This window comes from Podarcis bocagei (genome assembly GCF_964188305.1).
Source record: "Podarcis bocagei genome assembly, chromosome: 4".
Taxonomy (NCBI): domain Eukaryota; kingdom Metazoa; phylum Chordata; class Lepidosauria; order Squamata; family Lacertidae; genus Podarcis; species Podarcis bocagei.
This window is the reverse complement of record NC_138128.1, coordinates 97,976,930-97,995,882: the sequence shown is the minus strand read 5'-3', so window position 1 is coordinate 97,995,882 and position 18,953 is coordinate 97,976,930. Positions and strand designations below refer to the sequence as shown.

The window sequence follows — 18,953 nt, the reverse complement described above, 5'->3', positions numbered from 1 at the left end:
CTGGCTCAAGGTCACCTAATGAGTTGGGACTGAGTGGGGATTCAAACCCTGTCCTCCCAGGTCACAGTCCAGCACTCTAACCACTAGGCCACACAGAGACCTAACTGGCGTCAGCAGAAAGTTGGGCATTTAGTGTCTCTGGTCCCGTGCTGTTGAACCCTCTTCCAGCAGAGATCCAGCAGGGAGCTTTGCTTCTGATTTTCAGGCGTCTTTGGAAGACAGGCCTATGAAGTTGTTTGGATTCTTCTTGAGTAGCCAGTCATTTTAACAACTGCCCTGTGCTGCTTTTAATGGGTTTTTTATATTGCTGCACACTGTCCTGATATTTTATGCGAAGGCACTATATAAATACTTCCATTAATAAATAAATAAAAGATCAGCAATACAATTTATTTTGGGGCATAACTCAGTATATACAGAGAGAATAATTGTATTTTGCATGTTGTGAAACAGGATCACAATTTTTTTTAAAAAAAGTTCCACATCAGATTTTGACAGATTGAGAAGGTTCAGTCCAAAACTCAGCAAGCTCTAATGAATATGTCCCTAAATCAAGACTCTGTGGGTCAGTTTACATGGAGGGAGGCTCTCACATGCCTCTGGCGCATGACCCACCCCCATCCTATTCTTTTGGAGACACCAATTCCAGGAGCCTGCATGAAATCATGAAGAGGAGGCCACACAGAGAATGTGCAACACCACTCTTTTAATCGGAAACATTTTACAGAGGGAACATACCGTCCAGCAGGCTGCTGCTTGTACTGCAGAACGGAAACTAACCAGCACTCACAGCTGATTGCTGGCTGGTCTGGTCCTCACAGGACAAGCCAGGAAGACAAATACACCACATATTAGCTTGTGTTCAGACGTTCTTGGGCTCCAAACTCCCAGCAGCCCCAGGCAGTGTTGTCAACAGTAAGGAATGATCAGAGTTGTTGTCCACAACTTCCGGAGGGCACCAGGTTGGGGAAGGCCACCTTGCATTGACTTCTTATTCTCATCTGCCTTTGATGGACAAGCTTTTAAATTGCAGTTGCTCCATGTTTTACACCACACAACTGTTGGTTGGCTTCTACTAGACTACTGTTCTAATCCAAACTAGAACCTGTTTTATATGCTGGTGTGTTAAGCTTAAATTTGTAGGTATTTGTCGTATTGTCAAAGCGCTCGTGTTGATTCTTAGATACCCTGGAAAGACCTTTACCTCTAGAAAGTGGCATAATGTTTTTAATAAATAGATAAATAGGACTAGGTTTGCTGCTCTGATGCAGGAGGACATTGACTATATGAACAGTGTCTGAAAAGGATTACATTCTTTGGCTATATGGCCTACACAGATATAAATCTCCAGCAGACTCCAGCCTAATAGACCAACACAGCCTGGAGAACATCAGTAACTATGACAACTTCTTCCTAAAGCTGAAGGCCATCACGTCAGGCACCTATTTCCACGATCGCTTGTGAACAAACCACGGCATGCAGATTTAGATAAGAACAACTGGCTTCTGTCTGGGGTAGAGTTCTGCAGCCAGTCTGAGAGGGGAGTCAGAAAGCAGGAAGCCTTACAGCTACTAAAGAGTAGCTCACTGTGAAGAATCACCTCATGCAACCATTTGATAAGAAGGTGGAGGAAATCTACTAGCTAGCTGGTGTCATCCGACCCCTGTTGAAATAGCAGCTGCAAGACTTGTTCTAGTTATCTGCGGTGATGGCCCTGAAGCAGTCCAGCAGTACCCTCTTGTAGAGCTAAGGGTCATCTAGTTCAACCCCCTGCAAGGCAGGAATCTCAACTAGATCCTACCAGACTGATGGCCATCTGAGCTCTGCTTGAAAACCTCCGTGGAAGGATTTGTGCTGCATGTGAGTCCCACTTCCAGAGCAGCTGTTGGGAGCTCACTTTAACTTCCTGGCTCCTCCTCTATGGCCACATCCTTACCTGCCCCCCATGACATCACATATGTTGTCAGGTGTGGGGCAGGTGGGCAAAGCTGGGGGGAATAGCCTCACAGGCCAAAGTGGGATCTGTGCTGGGAACATGGGCTGAAGGTATCCCACCCACTCCTGGCACAGAAAATGAAGCACTTGTGCCCAAGTCTTTGAACAGAGATTCTTGACATCCAAGTACGGTATCTAAGAATGAATGCTCTCCTTACGGGACCGCCTCTCCTGGTATGTCCTGCAGAGGACTCTAAGGTCCATGCAGTGGCGTAGCGTGGGGGGTGCAGGGGGGGCCCGGCTGCACCGGGCGCAACATCGGGGGGGGGAGCGCGCTCGCACTCGCAGCTCTCTGCCCCTACCTGGCTCACTCACTCTCTCTCACTGCAGTGCTGGCTGTGCGAATCTGATCCGAGCCGCTGGGTCGCTGCCCACTGTGGAGGGGGTGGGTGCCAGGCGTGCAGTGCGGAGAGAGAGCGAGGGACTATCTGGGGGAGGGACAGTGCAGTGGCCGCCCAGCGCAGTGCTGAGCGCGGGAGAGAACCACACCAGACCAGCCCAGGCAGCAGCAAGAAGAAGCTGGCAGTGGCGGCAGGTTAGGGGCTAGGGGGCACAAATTACTTGCCTTGCCCCGGGTGCTGACAACCCATGCTACGCCACTGGGTCCATGAATAATAATAGCTTAAAGGTCCTGGGGCCCTAAGGAAGCCAGACTATCCTCCACCAGGGCCAGGGCCTTTTCAATGTCGGCTCCGACCTGGTGGAATGCTCTGGCCCACGAGACTAGGGCCCTGCAGGACTTGATCTCCTTCCGTTGGGCCTGTAAAGGTAAAGGTAAAGGGACCCATGACCTCTGTCAGGCCTGTAAGACAGAGCTATTCTGCCTGGCCTTCAATCTGAATTAGCCTGATCCTCTATTCCCTTTCCCCTTTCCTCTTCTATGAAGAAACCCTTTCTGGGACCCCCACATTTAAATTCTTCCCTGGTCTCCTTGCTGGCCCTAGTAGGACCAACTTGGCTAGTTAGCCCTGCTGATCATTTGATGTCTACTGACTGGGTTTGTTCCCCCCCCCCCAAAAAAATATGACCCCTGGATTTTTGAATTTTATTGATACTGATGCTGCATTTTATGTTGTATTTTATGCTGTTTTGTGATGTTTCTAAGTTGCATTTTAACCAATATTTTATATTTGCTGTTAGCCTCCCTGAGCCCTGTTTTTAAACTGGGAAGGGCAGGGTATAAATAAAAATTTATTTATTTATTATTATTATTATGAGGAATAACGTCAGAGCCCTTGGGTTTAGGTGCCTTTTATGAAGTGATTTCCCAAACACCACTGGTGTACACAAAGAGCAGGACTCAATGAGAGCCATGACGAACCTCACCCACTCCATGCTTCAAGCACCTTTTTGGAGGAAGGCTCTGTCTCTGCATCTGGCTAATAGAGGAGGATAAATGGGTGGCAGATGGGAATAGTTAGTGCCTTGGGACCCTGGAATGATTTCTCTGAATGGACAACAACAAGGCTCTTTTTATAAGAGGCTTTAAGATGTTCTGGCAGCTAGAACAGCTAATGGGGGTGATATCCTGAGATTCCCTGGGTTAAAAACATTTGGGTGAATTAAACATGGGCATGAGTGCAGGGCTCAGAGATCTGGAGAAGAAACCTGGCAATGTGGATTGCGCAGGAGCATCTGTGACAGGTGTGGTGAAAGCAGAAGCTGTTGTCCAGGTAGGGTGGAGCTCCTATGCTAGATACTCAGCAGGTAAGATACTCAACAGGTAAGCCATCACAGGGATGGAGAGGAGGAGGGCAGAAGAAGCAAGGAGGTCAGTGCACTATGGCAGGACCATAGGACAGGCTGCCTCCCCACGGCCTCAGTCCTTGCTTTCCTCCTGGTAAGCAAGAGCAACCCACCAGCCGGAAAACTAGTCCAATGAGCTGAATCTGGGTGAAAGGATAACCAAGTGGGGGGTTAACAAAGAAGACCATGCCAGATGAAAATTCAGAAATCATGTCCATGTTAAACGGCTATAAAGTCCTGTGTATAAACCATTTGGACTGGAGTTGGGATGGAATGAGTTCATCCATGCCTCCATATTTAACTGTTGCTGTGTCTCCAAGGGAGGGAGAAGGGAAATGGGACCCCAAGGCTTCTGCTCTGAAATGTTGCTTCTTTCTATCTGAGGGCTGCCCTATTGGTGTTGACCAGTGGCAGGGCCTTTTCCGTGGCCGTTCCCTGTTTGTGGAATGCCCTTTCTGGTGTGGTGCATCTGGCTACCTCATGACTTTCAGGAGGTATTGGAAAATATGTGATGCCTGCAAGGCACTGTTTTTGGCAATCCAGAGATCACTGTTTTTAACTGAAACTCTTTAGGTGTGTTTTGGGTGTGTTTGCTTCTTCGGGAGCAGGGCCGGATTTAAGTTTGATGAGGCCCTAAGCTACTGATGGTAATGGGGTCCTTTATATGTCCAGCTGTCCTTTGTCAACAACAAATTGTTGCTGTGTTTTTTTTTGAATATATGCTATAAGGTAATTTATGGACCTAATAGGTATCTAAAGCCATTTGCACATAACAAAATATGTATTTTATCAAAGTAATTGTTGAACTGAAATACAATTAAGAAGTATATTAATAGTGAAATACAATGAAGTATATTAATAGTGAAATAATTCTAACTTAACATGATTTTTTATTCACAACAAACTTAATAAAGCAAACACATTGGCATTTGGCAATAACAAAAGTTTCTTTAGAAATGAGCAAACCAGTGATATTTTAGGGAGCAGGTTAGCAGGCGGGGCCCATGACTTACATCATAGGAGCCTGCAGAACACAAAACACAATTGCTGTATGTAGGTTTTATTTTATTTGTTTTTTTATCTTATATTTTGGAAATGTACATCCAGTTCTTTTTTCCTTTAAATTTTTTGGGAGCCCCCAAGAGAGTGGGGCGCTAAGCTATAGCTTGTTTAGCTTATACGTAAATCCGGCACTTTTCAGGAGGAAGGGCGGGACATACCGTATTTTTCGCTCTATAACACGCACCCGACCATAACACGCTTATAGTTTTTAGAGGAGGAAAACAAGAAAAAATATATATTCTAAACGAAACAGTGGATGTATGTTTTTTTTGTGGTTCATGCTGTGGCCACAGACATGTGATCTGACGGTGAGTTTGGGGTAGCCCAATGCAAAAATCCTGAGGATCCATGTGGATCCATGCTTTGTAACCACATTTTTGCATCACTGTGGCCCTGGGCAACAGTGGGTGCGTGATTTTTTTGGTGCAAGCTGTAGCCATGGACATGCTATGTGATCTGATGGTGAATTTGGGGTGACCCAGTACAAAAATGCTGAGGATCCATGTGGATCTGTGCTTTGTAACCACGTTTTAAGTGGGGAGGGAAGGAAAAGCACTCAAGGGACAAGGAACACGCGTGGGGTGGGTGGAGAAGGATGCTGTTAATAATGCAGAAGAGGGGTATAAGAGGAGAAGGCTCCTCTCCTCTCCCGCTTTGCTACTTTAAAGCAAGCAGGCTCTCTGTCCCTCTCCTCCCCCCCCCCCCACTCAGCGGCTCTTCTCCCGCTTTGCTGTTTCAAAGCAAGCCACGGAGGAGGGAAGGACGGGGAACCATGGATCCTCTGCTCACAACTGCAGCAGATCCCCCCGCCATCTGTAGGCATTCGCTCCATAACACGCACAGACATTTCCCCTTACTTTCTAGGAGGAAAAAAGTGAGTGTTATGGTGCAAAAAATACGGGTACATTGAATGAAAGCGTGTTCTCACTAAAAGAGAGCACGTGTTGCGGATGGGGCCGAACAAAACTCCACTTGGTTGCCAGGCAGTATTAGATTCAAGGGGCCTGGAGCAGATTGGAGGATGGTGTTACTGGGGTAAATTTGATGTTGCCAATTTAGGGGTGGGATCAGTGGTTATTTAAGCAAGGTCCACAGCTTTCTCTTTCTCTTTCGCTGTGGACATCGGATCTCCCGCCCGCCCTCCCTTGATTTGGGCTTGCGCTTTGACCTTGCTCTGCCTGTCATGGGGTCGTTCGCATTGGTGCGGGGGCCCAGTAGGAATTTACCATTTGGCTGATTAGTGCGTGCCTTTTGGGTTTTGCCTACTGCTTAGCAAATCGTCACAACTTGTAAGGTTAGCGGTTAGGCATTGGTTTAAAATTGGTTGGTGGAGGGGTATGGATTGGCTGTGCCTGCCCCTCCAATGCTGCTGCTGACGGGTATTCCGTTAAAGGAATTCTGAAGCTTACCATCCCCTTCGTCCAAACCCTGACGGCAGGGTGCGGGCCGCGTAAGCTTCAAGGAACATGCGCGGAGTAGCTGAGGGCCTGTGACGCAGCTCCAGCTGACTCTGTCCCTTGTTCCTCCGGGACTGACTAGGGAGTCAGTGCTGTCCCCCAAGGCGGGGGGTGACAGATAGTCATAACCAATGCCTAAGCAACCACTCTCAATTTGTATGAAAATAAAGTTGTGGCCAAAAGTATGCCAAAAACCTTAAACAAAAATTATGTGTGATGTGTGAGTTATTGGGGTAGGGGTTTTGGGGGACCTCAGCACGCAATGATTTTATTTGCCCCAAAATGGAAAGAAGAAGGATGTCCACTCTCCAGAAGCTCTGGAGCTGACTGAGGACTCTCAGGTAAGTTCCACTCTCTATTATGTGTGCACGGCGGTTCTAACCCTACCTGGTCAACTCCCCTGGCAACACCTCCCTGGCTGGGATTGGCTAACTGTCTGAGGTTAGGTGGGAACCTCCAGGTATCCAGCTAGGGGAGGCGAAGCCAGTCTGACTTGCTTGGGAATTGTGTAGGGCCAGGGGGCTTCACGCAACCACACAAAAAGCGCCCCCCATTTGAAGTGGGGAGTGGTCATTGCCCCAAAATGGAAAGAAGAAGAAGTCCCGATAAAAGAAGAATGGATGCAAAAACTTATGGAATATGCAGAAATGGCAAAACTTACCGGGAGAATAAGGGACGTGGGTATAAAATCATTTGTATATCACTTAATATTAAAAAATAGTAATAATTAAGTGCAGTGGCGTAGCGTGGGTTGTCAGCACCCGGGGCAAGGCAAGTAATTTGCACCCCCTAACCCGTGGATTTGCGCCCCCTAACCCGTGGATTTGCCCTAACCCCAGATGTTGCGCCCGGTGCGGCCGGCCCCCCCTGCACCCCCCCACGCTACGCCACTGATTAAGTGGTGCATCTCAGAGCTTTTTGGGTGTCACAGTTATATCTCCTGCCCCCCCATGCCCATGTGTGTGTGTGTGTGTGTGTATATATGCTACATGTATATATATATATATATGCTACAGTCAACGTAAGCTTCAGTTATCTTCAGAGCTATAATCAACAAAAGCTTATGCCACAACCAAACAAAACTCTGTTAGTGCCATAAGACCCTTTTTTTAAAAAAAAAATGAAAACAAAAAAAAATGGAGGAGGAGAGTTTACAACTAGAAGTAATTTAAATGCTGTATAGGAAATGCAAGTTCTGTATATTTAAAAAGGGAGACAGAGAGAAAGAGAGAGCTGCCAAACGTATACAGCCTGAACTGTGACACAAGGTATGAGAAAATAATTGACACTTCTACAAAAATAAGAAGAAAATGGTTGAAAGGTGTGCAGCCATGTTTGTTAGGGTAGGGATTTCCATCTCGAGGAGTTGACAATTCCCTGTTCCCCAGATCTCATATAAGAGCCATTCTCATGCAGTACAGCTAGCAAATAACAATTGGCTCAGGGAAACTTTGCATTTCCCAGTTTGGAAGCATTTCAGCAATATAAATCTCCTTTATCTCTGTCTGAATGAATTCTTTTTGTCATGGCTCAGCTGATTGGCCCCCCCTGATTCTAGCTTTTAAAGCAATGTGACAAGGGGAAATGCTAGCAGATCGCTGTCATTTCTCTCTCTCCTCTCCATCCCCAGAATTGCCGGGAGGTGGGAGATATGTGCAGGACAGGGATCTGGAAAGGCTGTTTTTTAAATAACCAAAAGCTGGCACGTGGCAGTGAAAACTGAGGTGAAAAGTAGGGTCCTGTCTGAGCCAGGAAGGATGTTTGGACTGAAAGGGTGAGCAAATGAAAATTGGTCTGGGATATTTACAAGAACTGAAACACGGGAGAAGCAAATCATGAAAAAAAGAAACCAACCGCACCATGCAATTTAACCTCAAACCAGCCTTCGTCAACCTGGTGCCCTTCAGGTGCCCTGTTCGGCAACTTCTTTCAGTCCCAGCCAGCACAGTCCTGGTGGATGACAGCTAAAGAGCACCAGGTTGATGGAAACTGTCCTCCACCCTCCCACCCTGGTCCTACAGCCTGCTGGCATTGATTTAAGCAAATTCCAGGCAATGTTACAAGTACACCCATGCCCTACTGTTATGCTTTTATTTCGGTGAACGGTTGCCTGCAATCCTCTGTCCACTTCCCTGAGAGTAAGTAGGTTGGAACTCCTCCCTTAACTGAAAACAAGCCACGGAGTTATTACTAACCAACCAGTTGAGGTGGGGTCTTGCCTTTTTATTATTTTACAGGCTTGAGAAAACACAACTGAACCAAAAATAATGTTTGCATCCGTGACAAGGTATGATTTAAGTGTGGTTACTTACACAGCCCTATGTTTTTTAACTGAATCCTAGAAGCACAGAATGGGAAGGAACTCTCAGGAGGTCCTACACACGAGTAGGCGTCCAGCAGAGACACATGCCCGACTGGCATGTTCTCTCCCTCCTGGTCGTTTGTTCAGGAGCTTCAAAAGCTTATAAGACATGACTGCAACACGGGGGATGAATCCTAACAGGGACTCCCTGCAACACAGGAATCTTTTGCCCAATGTGAACTGAGAAGTGAGCACAGGACGGAAACCTCCTAGATGCTGCCCTTGTGACCTCCTGGATGTCCCACCGGGTCTAGATTCCACCTGCCTCCATTGTTCCAGTTGCAGGAAGAGGCTACTAAAAGAGCCTTGAGCCGGATCTTCTGGAAACAGCTCTCATGATGCTCATGAAGTAGACTTAGGAATCTCAACTCTTAGTGAAGGGAGCCCCATTCATTCATTGCATAGGGTAAGAGCCTTTTCTTTCCATTACACAAGAACAGAGAATCAATTATAGGGAAACGCACCAAAAACAAAACAGCAGCTGCACCACTTGGTATGGTTCCCAGTGCTTTATCTTCATTGCCTTACACTATTTCCTAAACGAATTACATGGAAATAGAACATACAGATTTCAGAAGGGTCCTATCTCCATATAAGTACATGCCTAAACCCTGGCATATGGATTAGCAGAGTATCACAGATCCACGGGACACTGGTTTTCCAGATAGGTAGGTCTAAAGCTGATAAAGTGAAACGTACTTGAAAGGTGCCCTACTTACTGAAGCAGTCTGTTCTGCTTGGGGGTGGGGATGGGGTGGGGGTGAAAGTGCTCTTAAGATTCCACAAAGTAGGTCCTATGAAATTTACTTGAGTAAGTTTTTAAGTGAAACAAAAGAGAAGACCTCAAAGGTGCACTGCAAATATTTTATTTAGCTCAATGCATTTTAGAGTCAGTTATTCTCCTTTGTTGTTGTTGTTTAGCCGTGTCCGACTCTCCGTGACCCCATGGACCAGAGCACGCCAGGCACTCCTGTCTTCCACTGCCTCCCGCAGTTTGGTCAAACTCATGCTGGTAGCTTCGAGAACACTGTCCAACCATCTCGTCCTCTGTCGTCCCCTTCTCCTTGTGCCCTCCATCTTTCCCAACATCAGGGTCTTTTCCAGTGAGTCTTCTCTTCTCATGAGGTGGCTAAAGTATTGGAGTCTCAGCTTCAGGATCTGTCCTTCCAGTGAGCACTCAGGGCTGATTTCCTTAAGAATAGTTAGGGATAACTAAATCCAGTTGAAGTCAGTGGGATTTACTTAGCTATGACAAAATCCCAAACAGGGCATGTGACAGAGTTTATCTGTGTTTGTTTAGGCTTTTCGTGGTAAGGATAGGCAGATCATTCCATTTCTTTGTTCTCCATTTTCTCAGTCTTAAATTCACTTCTCCGTATTTCTGCATCACTCTGAATTTTTTAAAACAGTCCTCATAAAAATTCACCAGCATTTTGGTGCAAATTTATCATAGACGTTTTGTGTGTGATTTTGCTTTATATAAACCTTTTTGCATGCATTTCCCCCCAATACAAGGCATTTTCTGTTATTTCCACTAATATATACACATTTTTATGCATCCTTTCCACCAATGTACACTTTTTAAAGCATTATTCGGTTGGGGAACTGTCACAAAATTTGGGAAGGTGTGCATTTTGAATGAAAGCTGTGTTTCAGTTTAGATATTGTTTTGGTAGGTGGGAATTAGGCAGGTCTGCATTAAAAATTGAACGGGATCAAATTTCTACCCATCCTTTATTTGCTGGGCAGATTTTAAAGCTGAACCTTGAACTTGACTCAAAGGGACAGGGTGGCCCAAAAGTAAAATACATTTTCAAAAAAGTTCTTTACCCAATAGTGTTCTGTACACCTGGAAGGGAGTTGCTTGATGCAATTTAAATAGCGTGCTAGTAATTGATGGCAACAGACATGGGCGCCTTTACTGAAGAGCTGCTTGAAAACAAAAGTTATTTCAGCCCTTACAAATGAAATAATTTTAGTGGACACTGGGTGTTTCCTGTGTGTTTGCCTCTGTGTGGACATGGGTGGCGCTGTAGGTTAAACCACAGAGCCTAGGACTTGCCGATCAGAAGGTTGGCGGTTCGAATCCCTGCGACGGGGTGAGCTCCCATTGCTTGGTCCCTGCTCCTGCCAACCTAGCAGTTCGAAAGCACGTCAAAGTGCAAGTAGATAAATAGGTACCGCTCCGGTGGGAAGGTAAACGGCGTTTCTGTGCGCTGCTCTGGTTCGCCAGAAGCGGCTTAGTCATGCTGTCATGACCCTGTACGCCGGCTCCCTCGGCCAATAAAGCGAGATGAGCACCGCAACCCCAGAGTCAACTACGACTGGACCTAATGGTCAGGGTCCCTTTACCTTTACCTAAAGTAATCTTAACCCGAAATGACTGTTTTAGCTATGGAGTTGTTAAATTTCCCTTGCTTACCTTGTAGTCTCCCTCAACATTTAGCCTGGGTTTATATAAATAATGAACAGGCCCTTGTCAAAGCAGGAAAAAAGAAATCTCCCAAGGCAGAGAATTAAAGCATAGTAGTATGCTTGTCCTATTAGAGAAATAAGATACTGAGCGAAAGTGGTGGCACGAGTGATGGAAAAAACAACAAAAACTAATAAATGCAGAATAGTGGGTGGCTAGCTCCTTGGATATAAATTTAGCATTTACTTCATCATATGGTGTGGGCTTGAGAAAGACGATCTTCATGCCTCCATGGTAGCTACTTCCCAAAAACACCGTAGGCAGAGCAAATAAGAAGTCTTACCCTTAGAAGAAGAAGAAGAAGAAGAGTTTGGATTTGATATCCCACTTTATCACTACCCGAAGGAGTCTCAAAGCGGCTAACATTCTCCTTTCCCTTCCTCCCCCACAACAAACACTCTGTGAGGTGAGCGGGGCTGAGAGACTTCAGAGAAGTGTGACTGGCCCAAGGTCACCCAGCAGCTGCATGTGGAGGAGCGGAGACACGAACCCGGTCTTCCAGATTACGAGACTACCACTCTTAACCACTACACCATACTGGCTCTCTACACCACACTAGCACATATTTCAATAATGGAGCAAAGTACTAAAGAATCAGGTAGCAATATCTGGTGGACTATGTGATGGCTAAGCATGCGATGTTAAATGGGCATCATGTGCTGTTTAATCAGCTGCTCATAATAGTCAATGTAGAAGGCATGACATCAGTGTAAGGTGATCTTGGGAGTGGGGGCCATGGATGGCCATTTGGGTGGTATCCACAGAGTGTGAATATAATAATAATAATAATAATAATAATAATAATAATAATAATAATAATAATAATGGAATGCTTCGAACATTCCAAATGGAAACTGTAAAGAAGAACTGCACATTGCCAGTAAAATTACAAGTCCAGATATGCAGCTAAAACCCCTTTGTATTTAGAGCTGAAGAGAAACCAGAGACCTCGTTTCATCAGAGGCCACCTCATTCACCTCCAAATGGAGCCCCCCAAAATAAACGGCTGCAAGGAGACAAAGCTACAGACCAAATGTCACATCAAGTCCAAAATACTGTTGGGAGTTTAGCCAGGAAATGCAAGAAGAAACCTAGGAGGTTTCTGCACAACAAAATCCTCCTTTATGCTTTGAAATGGAGTAGCTTATATTAGTGGTTAATCCCACAGCATGGTAAACAGCAGAAGATCTGAATCATCCAACTTCGGTCAGACAAGATGTGCCGCTTATTTCATGTTCAGTGAGATTCCTAGGCTTTGCCCTTGTGGCAAATGTGCCAGGGACATTGCTCTAAAAAAGCTCCCTTTGCGAGAGTCATGACTCCAGGCTTATTTGTGGGTAAAGCAGGGTCTATGTTGTGGATGAAGCTGGAGCTGAGTGGCAAATGCAAAACCAAGTATTTTTCCAGGATGTCTTACGAAGTCAGCCCAAGTTTCTGCCAGCACAGGAGAACCTCTACTTACAACCGCCTCCACTCGTGGACGTTCCAAGTTGCGACCACAGCAAACCCAGAAGTAACTGGCAGGTTTGCCGCCATTCGTGCATGCACAGGAGCGGCGATCACCGTTCATGCCTGCGTGGAAGCGGCAATTGCCATTTGTGCATGCGCAGAAGCAGGCAATCGCTGCCCGTGCCTGCGAACAATGGCTCCTCTCCCAGCGACCCATTTCGCCATAAGGACGGGCCTCTGGAACGGATTGTGGTTGTGAGTTCCACTGTAGTGGCGTTCCTCTTTATGCGTCCTGACTGCAGAAAGCCCTCGCTCATTAAATTTCACCTCCCTTTTTTGAGGGTTGTAAAGTGGGTGACCAGGGCATCAAATGGTCCAGTTGCATCAAGTACCATTTTAGCACAATTCAAAGTGTTGGTGCTGACCTTTAAAGCCCTAAACAGCCTCGGTCCAGTATACCTGAAGGAGCGTCTCCACCTCCATCGTTCTGCCCGGACACTGAGGTCCAGTGCCGAGGGCCTTCTGACAGTTCACTCATTGCGAGAAGCCAAGTTACAGGGAACCAGGCAGAGGGCCTTCTCGGTAGTGGCACCTGCCCTGGGGAACACCCTCCCACCAGATGTCAAAGAGAACAACAACTACCAGACTTTTAGAAGACATCTGAAGGCAGCCCTGTTTAGGGAAGCTTTTAATGTTTAATAGGTTATTGAATTTTAGTGTTCTTTTGGAAGCCGCCCAGAGTGGAACACAGCCAGATGGGTGGGGTATAAATAAATGATGATGATGATGATGATGTGAATTGCCCTGGCATCTGCAGATGAAAGGCGGTATACAAATTTAATAAATGATATCGATCATGATAGTGAATTCACACAAAGCAGAGCATCACTGCTGGCGGCATATGAATCAGGGAATGGGAGAGCAGATGCTCTATCAAAGTGCAATTTCACTTTGCCACCAGAGCTAAGCCTTTGCACATGGAGGTCTATTCATGGATGAGACAGGGGCTATCAGGGCCGCCCAATGCCACATCATCATGTGAAGCCCTCTTCATGTGTCCAATGCAAAGGTGCTTCACATGATGATGGGGCATTGGCCGGCCCTGATAGGCCCTGTCTCATCCATGCATAGACCTCCATGTGCAAAGGCTCCACATAAGTTGGAGCTCATGCAGGTCTCTGGGCACAGGCTCCCCTGTTGCAGTTGTCCACCTTTATGTGAGGATGCTGGTAGGTGATGCTGGAGACACCTGTGGCAGCAGGTGTGAGACCAGGGACACAGCCTCACTGCCACCTCAAGATGCAAAGGTTTCCCTTCATATGCGCTACATGTGAAGGGGGCACCAGTCATGGTGCAAGGAAAAAACCAAAACCGTTCAGTGGCTTTAAAAAGCCATGCAGTTTGAGCTGTCCTTTCTTTTCTCTGCTGCCAGATACACAAACACACTTGTCCCAAAAACCCCAAACAGCTTAAATGGGATTTGATTCTACACCTTTGCAGAATATTGGTGGTGGTTCCTTTGAAGTCCTTGTAAATGGAAAGTGTGATGTAAGATGAAAAAGAGATAAGAGGAAAGACTTTTTAAACACATACCACGTGAATTTCTCACTGAAAGAAGATCCTGAAACTAACACCACGTCTTATAAGCTTTTTGGCTTTTGAAATCCATCTAGCCCCTTTAGAGCACCACAACAGTCTAAACCAGCTGTTTTAATGCCTGATAAATAAAAGAGGCAATTTTATGTTCTTTTACTCTTGCTTAATCCACCCACCCACACTGTAACATCCAGCTTAATTATAAATGACAGCAGCATGTAAAGTCTAGAGTACTGAGTAACAGTTGTTTCTGAACTGCAAAAGCATCATAAAATTAAGCAAACTTCTCTCCCTTTTCCAATTATAACAAGTTGCATCTAATGTTAGTCATATTCAGAATAAATCCACTGAAATTAATAGCCACAACTAACCATAGAATCATAGAACTGTGGAGTTGGATGGGACCTCAAGGGTCATCTAGTCCAATCTCCTGCAATGCAATAATCTCAGCTAGATCATACATGGTAGATGGCTACCCAACCTCTGTTTTAAAATCTCCAAGGAAGGAGAGTCCACAACCTCCTGAAGAAGACCATTCCACCATCTAACAGCTCTTACTGTCAGAAAGTTATTTCTGATGTTGAGTTTGAATCACTTTTCTTATAACTTGAAGCCATGGGTTTGAGTCTCACCTTCCAGAGGAGAAGAAAACAAGCTTGCTCCATCTTCCATGTGACAGCCCTTGGGATATTTGAAGATGGCTATCATATCTCCTTTAAGTCTCCTCTTTTCTAGGCTAAACATACCTAGCTCCTTCACCCTCACCTCATAAGGCTTAGTTTCCAGACCCTTCATCCTATTGGTTGCCCTCCTCTGCACACATTCCAGCTTGTCAACATGCTTCTTAAATTGTGCCCAGAATTGGACACAATATTTCAGTTGTGGTCTGACCAAAGCAGAATAGAGTGGGACTATTACTTCCCTTGATCTAGACACTAGACTTCTGTTGATGCAGCCAAGAAGAGCATTGGCTTTTTTGCTGCTGCATCACACCGTTGACTTATGTTGTCATCTACTAAGACCCCTAGATCCTTTTCACCTGTACCCGCTACAACCACTCAACCAGCTACAAATCCGCCTATCAGTTACCTCATTCAACCCACATTTTACTAGCTTCCTTGAAAGAATATCATGGGGGAATTTGTCAAAAAAAAACCTTGCTGAAATCAAGATACACTACTTTCACAGCATTCTCCTGATCCACCAATCTTGTAACACTATTAAAAAAAGGAAAGAAAGGAGATAGGTCTGGTATGACTCATTTTTGAGAAACCCATGCTGGGTCTTAGTAATCACAGCATCCTTTTCTAAGTGCTCACATTTTAATTATCTGTTCTAGGACCATCCCTGGTATTGACAATAAGCTAACTGGTTGGTAGTAGTTACATTGATCTTCATTTCTCCCCTGTTCAAAAATGGGGAAAACATTTGCCTGCTTCCAGTCCTTAGGGACCTCATCTGTTCTCCAAAAATTCTCAAACATCATAGACAGAGGCTGTGAGATTACACCCGCAAGCTCCTTTAGTACCCTTGGGTACAGCTCATCAGGCCCTGGATTTGAATTCATTTAAAGTAGCTAGATGTTCCCTTACCACCTCTCTTCCTAGACTGGACTGCAGCATCCTCCTTACTTATTCTATTATCACCAAGGTTGGGCAGTGCTTCCCTTTTGTGTTTTTTTCAGTAGAGGAGGCGTTTCCTCTGAACTTCCCTATTGTTTTTACATTACAGTTGTACCTTGGAAGTCAAACAGAATCCATTCCATAAGTTCGTTTGACTTCCAAAACGTTCGGAAACCAAGAAACGGCTTCCGATTGGCTGCAGGAAGCTCCTGCAGCCAATCGGAACCCGCAGAACCCACGTCAGACATTTGGGTTCTGAAGAACGTTTGCAAACCGGAACACTCACTTCCGGGTTTGCAGCATTCAGGAGCCAAAATGTTCGACTTGCAAGGTTTTCGACTTCTGAGGTACGACTGTATAGGAAGAAAAAGATTTTCACGAGTTCCTGTGTTAAACACCAAACAGGGATGACTTGGCTGATCTCCACCACATATGTAACCTTGCTAAGGGATTCTATTTTTTAAATGGTGCTCCTAATAGATAAATAATAGTTTGCATTCGCCCTATCGAATGCAAAAGCGAGAGAAAGAATATGGCCTGCACTTATTGATTGGGTCACATGGCTAATTGCTTTGCTGGTCAAGTTGCAAGCAAGTATCAGAAATACCCAGCATTACCAGGAGGAACCACAACCAGAATTGAAACCAAGGTGGAATCTAGGTAAAGGTAAAGGTACCCCTGCCCGTATGGGCCAGTCTTGTCAGACTCTAGGGTTGTGCGCTCATCTCACTCTAGAGGCTGGGAGCCGGCGCCGTCCGCAGACACTTCCGGGTCACGTGGCCAGTGTGGCATCGCTGCTCTGGTGAGCCTGCACCAGCGCAGCACACGGAACGCCGTTTACCTTCCCGCTATAAAGTGGTACCTATTTATCTACTTGCACCTAGGGGTGCTTTCGAACTGCTAGGTGGGCAGGAGCTGGGACCGAAAGACGGGAGCTCACCCCGCCGCAGGGATTCGAACTGCCGACCATACGATCGGCAAGTCCTAGGCACTGTGGTTTTACCCACAGCACCACCCGCGTCCCTTAGGTGGAATCTAGACATATATAAATAATGCTGTGGAAATGTTTTATATATATAGAGAGAGAGAGAGAGAGAATTTGCCATGAGGTCACCATTGCCATCTAGTGTCACATTTGAATAATGCACTTAAAGCGCACTTAACATGTTATATTTGCAAGAGAATAACAACCATGAGAGCCAAGTGTTTGCTCTGGACATTTGAAGTGTCAAACTTGTAGGATTAAGTGTGGCCATGCTCAAGAAACTGAACACAAACTAAGTGTTAGATTGCAGGTATTTAGGTTGCTATGTGCACGGTGGCAAGTAATGTCATTATGAATGTTATGCGTGCCTATCGCCCAGAGTTCTTATCATGCATTTTTTTCAACCATATGCTGAATACTCAGAAAAACGACAAATAAAGCTGATTATTACCCTAGTTCCAGGATGTACCCAGGCTCTGGATGTATCACAGTCCCTTTTGATAACGGTCATATGGACAGCTCCTAGTCAAGTTGGTCATTGCTGTTTGCTCTGACAGTGCCGGTAACCATCTGTTCTGAGACAGAAGGGGTTGAATTTCACCTTCTTCCCCCCCAAATGGATTGCTGCTGCTGTAAAAGGTGTAGCAAAAATCATCTTGTTCTACAGGTAAGCATGCCAGCTACTTAATCTCAGGCCAAATATCTTTTTAAAATAAGCAGCCGTAACGTTTTTCAAGCCTTCAGAAGTACAGCAAGTGAGAATAGTAATAAATTGAACAAAGCCACCAGCAAACTAACTCCTGTTCATATGGTACAGTTGTCGGCTACAGGCTTGTCACTCCGGGAGCCTAAAAAAGGGGGATCATGACTTTATAGATTGTAGCTCTTCTGCTTTGTTTCTTGACTCATCAGTAAATAAATTATACCCCTCGGTCTCATGAGCAGCTACTAGTCAAATGATGTACAGCTGCTTCTCTCTATTTTCGTAAGCCTGCTAAATAAATCTGTTGCACATTACAAGAAACAATTCATATCCCGCATCCTTATAAAACAAATTTAGAACCATTAAGAAGCTTCCCATTTGACTTCCAATAGAAGTTTAATTGCATCACAGTTTGAAGCCAATAGGCCTTTAGATAAAAAATAAATAAACAGAAGAGAGGGGAGTTTGGAGCAGATGCCAAACTGCAGAGGGACTTGGGATTCTATACGCCTTTCTTCCCAATATTAGTTCGCTGGCTTGCAGAACTGCCACATTTAACGGCTTGCCAAAAATAATCATTACCATATGAAAGGGTTTCATTTAAGTCCCTTCTCAATCTATTAGTAAATATTCATTTTGCCAGGAATCTGGAAACAGGCAAAATGATAAAGTTCAGATGATGCACTCACAGGACCATACGGCTTGGAAAATGTTGCTGCTTCCGTGTTGATGAAACTTTCAAAAAATGTGAGCAATGCGATTTCGTAAGGATCACACACTTACTGTGAAATTTCTTTTCCTCAACAGCTGCCGCTTTACTGTAGCCCGTGAGTCCAGAGAGGACCATATATCTGCCCTTTCTCAGGGCATTGGCATACGACCAAACATCATATACTGTAGCCAACAGGAAGGGAGTTTAGCAAGATGCTGAGCAAATAATTCTTAACAAATATGCTATTCAGTGAATTATCCTTACTTCCTGATGAAGATTGCAATTTCCAGCCTACTTATGGTTTCGAGGATCACTCATTCATGCTATGCTAAGTTTGGATTGGCTGCAGACATCAGAGTATATCTCTGCCTCAAACGGAGGTATATTACACTATGGACTTAGCTGTCAAAAACTCACAGAAAGAAACATAAGTTATGGAACTATGTTGGCCTACAAACCAGTTACAATACATCTGGGTCCTTAGATGACACACAGCACACAGGAATGTCTACCTGTGTGGCATGCAGCCACCAAAACTGATCAAAAGAAAGGAGAGTGGTTTGATGTTTCAGCCTGACAACTGACAACTTGCCCTCCTACATTACCACTAAGGCCCAGATCCATAAGTGAAAAGCCCAGCTATGACATGCAAGGGACACATGCCCAATGAGGGGCTTGGGCTGCAAACATATGTGCACATATATTTATGGGCACCTGCAAGGAGCACCCAGAATGTTAAAGCTAGTTTTCCTCAGGCTGTTGCATGTTAGGGCTGGGTGATATATCAATAT

The 18,953-nt window shown here is 45.3% G+C and overlaps 1 protein-coding gene across 2 annotated transcripts in view; it reads right to left on the bottom strand.

Annotated features, from left to right (window-relative positions):
* The window catches only part of SEMA3E (semaphorin 3E), a 187,174-nt gene that overhangs the window by 151,818 nt on the left and 16,403 nt on the right, over positions 1-18,953 (bottom strand). The window lies entirely within an intron of this gene.